The sequence below is a fragment of the Centroberyx gerrardi genome, chromosome 2 (assembly GCF_048128805.1).
Source record: "Centroberyx gerrardi isolate f3 chromosome 2, fCenGer3.hap1.cur.20231027, whole genome shotgun sequence".
Lineage (NCBI taxonomy): Eukaryota > Metazoa > Chordata > Actinopteri > Beryciformes > Berycidae > Centroberyx > Centroberyx gerrardi.
The window spans coordinates 24,484,910-24,493,771 of NC_135998.1; positions in this window are offsets into that span (position 1 = coordinate 24,484,910).

An 8,862-nucleotide genomic window follows, 5' to 3' on the forward strand; every position below is an offset into this window, starting at 1 on the left:
ACAGAGGATTTTGCTGAACAGACAAACAAGAGACAGACAGTCAGGATAGACTAGTTGTTTGTGTTGAAGGATTTGCATTTGTGTCCAGTTCTTCCTTAGTTTGATTTACATTGTAAATTCACAGTTATATTTGTTGTTGAAACAAAACTATGATGAAAGGCATAAGATGAAGCTGTGGTGAAGCATGTTGACCTTGAATGAAGCTATATCAGGTGGCCTTATGGTTATTTGATTACTAAGATCTTGCCATTGCATTTCTTTCAGCATCCATACAAATGGTCGCTCGACTCAATGCCCTTAATGACAATCGCCATGAAAACATCAACTACATGTTTGCGAAAGTCCTGAATAAGGAGCAGTACCTTTATCAGAATCAGAATCAGAATCAGGTTTATTGCCAAGTAAAGTTCACAATACAAGGAATTTGCCCTGGTATGTAGGTGCATACAATAAACATGGAGAAAAATAGAAAGTAGAAGTAAAAAACACAACAAGTACTGTAAGTCAGAGTAAACATAAATATAAAAAACAAAAAGAGATATTTACAATACAGAATATAAAAAAATATAATAAAAAATGTGCAATATATCTGCTATAGAAGTGAAATGGAAAAGCTGTACAGTTAGTGCAGGAATGTGCAAAATATTGACCAGAGGAATGTTCACTGTACAGAATGCATAAATGTAACGCATTGAGTCAGATGTGGAGACTGTACATTACTGTAGCGTGTAGTGTCTATGGGGGGAGGGGGTAAGGGTCCGTGTCAGTGGGGGTCCCGGGCCTTGTTGATGAGGCCAGCTGCAGACGGGAAGAAACTGTTCTTGTGGCGTGAGGTTTTGGTCCTGATGGAACGCAGCCTCCTGCCAGAGGGGAGTTTTTCAAAAAGTTTGTGTCCAGGGTGGGAGGGGTCGTCCACAATCTTTCCTGCTCGCCTCAGGGTCCTGGAGGCGTACAGGTCCTGGAGAGAAGGCAGATCGCAGCCAATCACCTTCTCAGCGGAGCGAATGATACGCTGCAGTCTGCCCTTGTCCTTGGCAGTAGCAGCAGCGTACCAGATGGTGATGGAGGAGGTGAGGATGGACTCAACGATGGAGGTGTAGAAGTGCACCATCATCGTCTTTGGCAGGTTGAACTTCCTCAGCTGCCGCAGGAAGTACATCCTCTGTTGTGCTTTTTTGGTGAGCTGAACATCAGCTCCCACTTGAGGTCCTGGGTGATGATGGTGCCCAGGAAGCGGACGGACTCCACAGTGTCGACTGGGGAGTCTCTCAGGGTGATGGGGGTGAGTGGGGCCGGGTTCTTCCTGAAGTCCACAACCATCTCCACTGTCTTTACAGCGTTGAGCTCTAGGTTGTTCAGTCCGCACCAGGACACCAGGCAGTCGATCTCCCGCCTGTAGGCTGACTCATCCCCACCAGAGATGAGCCCAATGAGAGTGGTGTCGTCCGCGAACTTCAGGAGCTTGACAGACTGATGAATGGAGGTGCAGCTGTTGGTGTACAGGGAGAAGAGTAGAGGGGAAAGAACGCAGCCTTGAGGGGAACCAGTGCTGATGGTCCGGGAGTCAGAGACGTGTTTTCCCAGCTTCACGTGCTGCTTCCTGTCCGACAGGAAGTCTGTGATCCACCTGCAGGTGGAGTCAGGCACACTCAGCTGGGAGAGCTTGTCCTGTAGCAGAGCCGGGATGATCATGTTAAAGGCAGAGCTGAAGTCCACAAACAGGATCCTGGCGTAGGTTCCTGAGGAGTCCAGGTGCTGGAGGATGAAGTGGAGGGCCATGTTTACTGCATCGTCTACAGACCTGTTGGCTCTGTAGGCGAACTGCAGGGGGTCCAGGAGTGGGTCAGTGATGTTTTTGAGGTGTGACAGCACAAGGCGCTCAAATGACTTAATCACCACAGATGTCAGGGCGACGGGTCTGTAGTCATTAAGTCCTGTGGTCCTTGGCTTTTTGGGGACGGGGATGATGGTGGAGGTCTTGAAGCAGGCTGGTATGTGGCATGTCTCCAGTGAGGTGTTGAAAATGTCTGTGAACACCCCTCATGACCAAGGACACAGCGTTAGGTAATGCTGGAGCATCCATCCACCCAGCTCAGCATGTTGAGGCTCAGTCTAACCTGCTCCATCTTGTTGAGGCTCCATCCCATGAGGCTCAAATGACTGATGACTTCAAAATCATTGAGAGATTGAGGCTGCTTCAGCAATCCCCCTTTGGTTTTGACGATGACTACCACCTGGAGACAGTTGGAAAGAGATACCTCTATGCTCCCCCAGGTGACACATCTGGATTTGTGGCTGACTGCTGCTCACCCTGTGGATCCACTCTGGGCTGCCTGGATGAGTGGGAGCCACTGGTCAAATCCCACTTTGACTTGGAGAAGGAGGGATTTGATGCGGAGCTCCTCTACGCTTCATCACATCTCTCTAGATTTGTAGTTGACTGCTCCCCACAGCATGGGCCGACTCTGGACCATCTGGACAAATGGGATCCTGTTGTCAGCAGTACTGATTCTCACCTGATGCAGTTCCTCTCAGTCCTCCTGGAGGAGGAGGAACTTGGTGAAAAGCACATCTATGATTCCTCAACAGTGAGTTCTACATTTATGGCTGCCTGCGCTGCACACCGTGCCCCTACTCAAGATCATCTTGATGAATGGGAGCCAATCGTCAAAGCTGATTCTAAACTGATGCTGTTCCTCCAGGACTTGGAGAAGGAGGAAGACCAATGTCCTTTTATCATCAAGAGGGAAACGGTCGACTCTTGTGCACAGATTGAGGCTGCTGCTGAAAGCTCTGTCACCGTCCTGCATCAACCTGAATGTTGTGAAGGAACAAAAGTCACTGTCCTCTCTGCTGGACCTGACAATAACTGCACCTCAGAGGAGGCTCTCCCCGTCTCTCCTGCTGAATACACCCTGATCCACCTGCTTAAGGAAGGATCAACCAACCTGCTTCAGGAGTCCCAGGCTCCAGCCATCCAGGTTGAGGTCAAAGCTCCACCAAGCCTTGTGGTTGAAACTGTAAAGGACACCAAGGATCTGTCCTGTCTGACCCTGGAAAAAACACTTTCACCCGTCCAACTGGTCAAACCTGCAGGACCTCAGAGTTCCAGTGCCAAAGACAGCCTGTCGACAAAACCAAAGAAATAGAAGTGTGGCTTCTTTTCTTGGCTATCCCGCATATTCCGGGAGAAGAACAAGAAATCTGCTGACAACATGGCTGCAACAGCAGAGATGCCGCTCCAACAGACCTGCCAAACAGAAGATGAGCCAAAGCCCTGCTTGAACTCCCTCTCAACTGCAGTCCACTTCTGAACTCCTGTCATCTTCCTATCCACAGAATTGAACAACTGAATCATTTTATTTCAATACATTTATTTGCACACTACTGTTACAGTGTCTTTGCGCATTTCTTCAAAACACATCTTTATTCCTACAGTTATGGGTGACCTGTAGCCTAAAGCAGTGAAAGTGTAATGGAATTAGTAAATATATGTTGGCCATTAACATTTTCTATACCTGTATTACTAACAATATAATCAATATTTATTCTAAATGTGTTTTTCACGGAGAGTCCATTTTGCTTTTAATATACCACTTGCTTTCTGTAAAAAAAAACAACCAATGGGATGTCATGGGCTCATCAAAAAAGACTCAACAAAACAGCTGTGACAGGAAGTATCCATCCACTTGATATCTGCCAAGACATAACTGCTATCACCCACCCCTTTAATTACTATATGCATATAACACTTTCCTTAACAATAACAAAGAGGGAAAAACAAAGAAAACATATAGCAATTCAAGAGTTCCCCAAATGACACTTAAGGAAAAGGACAGTTAACGAAATCAAAACTATTGGAAGAAATTAATTCACTACAGACAAAAAGATGTATTGTCTAACAGTCTAACATAAAGAATACCATGCTTTTTCTCAGTAATTATGATTACAATTGAGTTTTGTTGAAGCCACTGCGATGACTGACTGGACCCTTTCAGCCCAGCTCAACAGTTTGGCAGTTAGCGTTAGTTCAGGCAGAACAGTCGTGCATGCTATACAGCACATCAGCTGATCAGAATCAGCTGACTTTCAATCACCAATCACATTCAAACAAGTCAATGAGGCGGTCTTTATAATCTGACAGCTCACACTGTACACAGGGTGCTTGTGCAAGCTTTCTCTGATTATGTGTGGTTTTATGTTGGTTTTCATATTATTGAATGATATGTCTACTCTGCCTTGCAAGGTTTATTGCGCTCCCCGCAGAATCTCTCACATGCAAGTGTTGACGCAAGTGTCACTGACTGAACCACAATTATATGAAGAGGAACATGCAAATAGGGAGGCAAAGTAGTGATAGTGATTTTCAGCTTTTCAGCTGCCAAATGTCAACACTGTAGTCCTTTCTTAGATGTTACATTATTTGCCCTTATATGTTTAGGTACTCTCAATTATCTGCAGAAATACGTTTTAAGGCACTGTGAGTTGTGGAACCGTTTATTCTTAATTTTCACACTAGTGTTAGTTACTAGTGTTAGCAAAATATATTCAAGTTCAAGTTCAAGTTTTTTATTTAACACTCATATGGCAGTTTTACATCCAGAAAACTGAAATGCATGAGCATTTACAATGCACACGTCAAAATAAAAGCATGGTAATTGAACCTTATTTTATAATTTTTCATTTAAGAGTCTTATTAAAAAAGGGATGGGTGACTTCCTGTATCTTTCAGTGCGCGTCTTGGGAATCAGTAATTGTGTGCTTTGTCTGGTCTGTCGGTTGGATATTTGGGCTCTGGTGGGGGGGAGCCAGTTCCTGAAGGAGGAGTCCAGAAGGCTCTGTGCAAAGTCCCTACACAGTGTAGTTCTTCTGTCTTGGAGAGTGGGTAGTGAAAGGGTTTGGAGTGCGTCCTGATAACTGGAATATGCCCTGCCAATAATGATCCGGCAGGCGCGTTTTTGGACGTGTTCTATCTGTTTAGACATAGCCTCTGTTAGATTTCCATGCCACACTGGAGAGGCATACTCCAGTGTAGGGCGGACATATCCAGTATATATTGTTGCTAAGTCTGAGGTGGTAACACCAGACCTCCTTAACCTCCTCAGGAAATGCAGCTTGGAATTGGCTTTCTTGACCATGGCAGCAGTATGATGGTTCCACTGTAAGTCCGACTGTATCAGGACTCCAAGCACTTTCACAGTATCACAGGATGGTAGTTGTTGGCCGGACAGGAAGAGAGGAATGGGGGGCGGTGCTTTCTTCATGAAGGTCACAGTCATGGTTTTGCACTTGGATGGATTTAGTGCCATTTGACTGTTGTGAACCCAGCACTCCAGATTGTCCAGGGCTGCCTGGGGAGATATTATTATATATTATTATATTTGCAGTTCAAATCATGTTAAAATATGTTTCAAAGTTGGCAGCATCTTCATCCCCATTGATAAGTTAAGACACTAAAGTGAAAGCAAAAGAAAGCATTGGAGTATTATCTTGAATGTGTGCTGAATTGTTTTTCAGCTCATGTATGTGTGTGGTGCAAAAAATACCTAAACCTGAAATAAATATTGAACCATTTGCAGTAGCTCAGTGTAAAGTGGCAGTAAAGGTTAATGAATAAAATAAAATAAAATAAGCCAATAATTGAGTACATAAATAGGCAAACTAACAGCCATGAAATCAGCGAAAGACATCCATAACTAGTCTATCTTTTACTTTTTGAACAACAGATAGTGACTGTGTGACACCTTCCAACACACAGTGAAACAATATGATTGCAGTTTGTCAGTTTGACCAAGCAAAAGGTAGCACACACACACACACACACACACACACACACACACACACACACAGATCTTCAATACAAAATAGATGTTTGACAGGGTCAAATAAACTGGTGAAATAAAGATAAGTTTAAACTGGTGAAATAAAGATCTGTCTATTTTATAGTGAAGATCTGTGTGTGTGCTACCTCTTGCCTTTTGGACATTGGACTAACTATATTGGTTTAACACCACTAACAAAGAAACAGTGGGAAGGTGCATCCTTTCAGGCATCAAGATACAAGTTAAAAAAATACAATGTTTTGACATATTTTGGAGTAACAACAAGGGAACTTTAGCAAAAAGGAAAGCACTCACAGTAAATAGGGACCAAATGGCTCACAGCAGCAGCCAATTACTCACTTCCCATTGGATAAATCGGACAACATGGTTGAAGGCCTTTTGCAAATCCACAAAACACATGTAGGATTACCAAACTCCCATGCCCCCTCAAATATTTTTGAGAAGATAAAAAGCTTGTTCAGTGTTCAGTGTTCACAATTCACAATGTTCCTCTTGAATCTGAGGTTCGACCATCAGCCGGAGTCTCCTTTCCAACAGCTTGGTATAGGTTTTTCCAGGGATTCCTCGATAATATCATCTCTGGTGCCTTGCCATTGAGGAGCTTTCTAACTACCCCAGTGACCTCTGCCAAGGAAGTCCCCAACAGAGTCTTTCACCAGGCAGTCCCAGCACACCCTCACTGCACATTTGGGTTTACCAGGTCTGCCCAGCAGCCTCCACTGCCATCTGATCCAACTCACCACCAGATGGTGATCAGCTGACAGCTCAGCCACTTTCTTCACCCAAGCGTCCACAACATATGGCTTCAGGTCTGATGAAGCAACTACAAATTCAATCATTATCCTTTAGCCCAAGGTGTTCTGACACAATGTGCACTTGTGAACCTCCTTGTGTTCCAGTTCGGTATGGACAATTCATGTTGAGAACTGGAAGGCCGTTCCTCCCAATCATGTCCTTCAAGGTTTCCCAGTCTCTCAGTAGGACTAGTTAGGTGAAGCCTTCTCCAGCACCCCACCCACTGTCTCCAAGAAGGCGGAGCACTCAGAACTGCTGATAGGGCATACGTGCAAATAACAGTCAGCGTTTTCCTCTCTGCAACTTTAGTTGGATTGAGGTGACCCTCTCATCCACCGGGACAAACTCCAACTGTGCAGCAGCCAGCTGGGGACTTGTGAGTATCCGCACACCCATCTGCCTGTCTATGATAACTGATGATTTTATTTGTAAATGTAGATCTGTTACTTGCCAGTGTAACAGGATCTAGTGTGTTTATTCTGCTTAGTATATGCCCTATTCATTCAACATACTTAAACTAAACTCTGATTACTGTCTTGCTGTTGATTGTTTGACTCAGTCTTTATTGTTTATACTGTAGGGGTGTGACAAAACAGTACAGCCACCCAGACTGGCACTATTATATAGAAGATCTCTATACATTATCAGAATAATCCCATAGCTTCTCATTGTTTACATTGGAGTAAATAACATTTTACCTAGATTTGTTCTTTTTTTTCTTTCATTTCTCTTTCATCATCACTCCAAAGCAGACGAGTGTTGTACTGCGTAATTGCATAACTGGATAAAGTAACAGTATACACATCACACGACTAAGGGTTACAGTTGCAACTGTTGAACAGGATTGACAAAGTAATCTGTACCTCAGTCTTTTTTGCAAAACCAGGTTATCATCCTGGACAGTGCAGTGGAAAAGGAGCTTTATCAGCTGATTTTGTCCATAGATCTTAGAAAATCAGCAATAAAACAAAGGGGGTATTTGTTTTTTCATCAATAACAATGTGACCATGGTGACAAAAGTTTGTTTCTCAAGCCTAGAATCACTGGTTTTTGGCTGCAAACCAACATAACCCAAGCGAAAGCAGAAGCAGATGAAGTGGAATGCTTACTAGTGGGACAGATTGCAGAAGTGAACCCAGAAATCCTAAAACCCCATCCACATCAATAACAACAGCAACTATTAAGATAACTATAACTATAAAAAGATTTAAATTGTTCTAAGTAAATAGAATGTCTATGTGTCTGTACAACAATAACTATAAAAACATCCAAAACAATAACATTTTGGTTCAATCTCTCAGAGCGGGTTTTTGGATGCAGAGACAACGATAAAACATTTTAATTTAATCAAATTAAAGTGCTAAGAAAGAAGGTGGCAGGAGAATTTGGTAGTTTACTGCAGTGATGGCTTTGTTTGCTGAGGAACTCATCACAGAAGTCCAGAAGAACCTGGCACAATTTGACAAAAGTCATCCCCTGTACAAAAATGCTGAAAAGAAACATGAAGAGGGAAGGAGGAGATAACGTTTAATCCAATGTTAAAGATGCATTCCACTCATTTTTTTGCAGTCACTTCACGCAAAAGAAGGCCCTCTTAGGCGCTTCCATCCCCCACTCTGGCCAACAACCTCAAAATCTTCTACTGCTACCTGGAATAAGCAGGCCATCCAACCCCACTGAACCTAACCCCTATAGCAGCCTGCAGTCCTCTTGCCCTTCCCCACCTACGCAACAGCCATCACTCCATCAACCCTCCCACATCTCCCCAACAGTCTTTAGACCACAGTGCCCAGCATATGCCTTTCCCGTTTGTCATACCAAAAGTATAAAAACTTTTGTCAGTAAAACATCAGGAAAGCTGCAGGGCCTGATGCTGTCCTTCTCACTGCTGGATCCAATGTTCATCTGCACCTTAAATCACCCCCTGTCCATGAGCAAAGTCCCAATCTGCTCCACTATTGTCCTTGTGCCTAAGAGCCACAAGGTTACCTGCCTCAGTGACAAGTCAGTGGCACTGACCTCAGTTATAATTAAGACCTTTGTAAACCTTGTGTTGCCGTATCTTAAAGGCATCAGACCAATCCCTTGACCCCTAACACTTTGCTTACAGGCTCAAACAGTCAATAAATGCTGCAGTCAGCATGGACCTGCACTTTGTGCTGAAATACCTGGAGACCCCTGACTCAGGTTTGTTGACTTAAGCTCTGCCTGATTACCATCATAC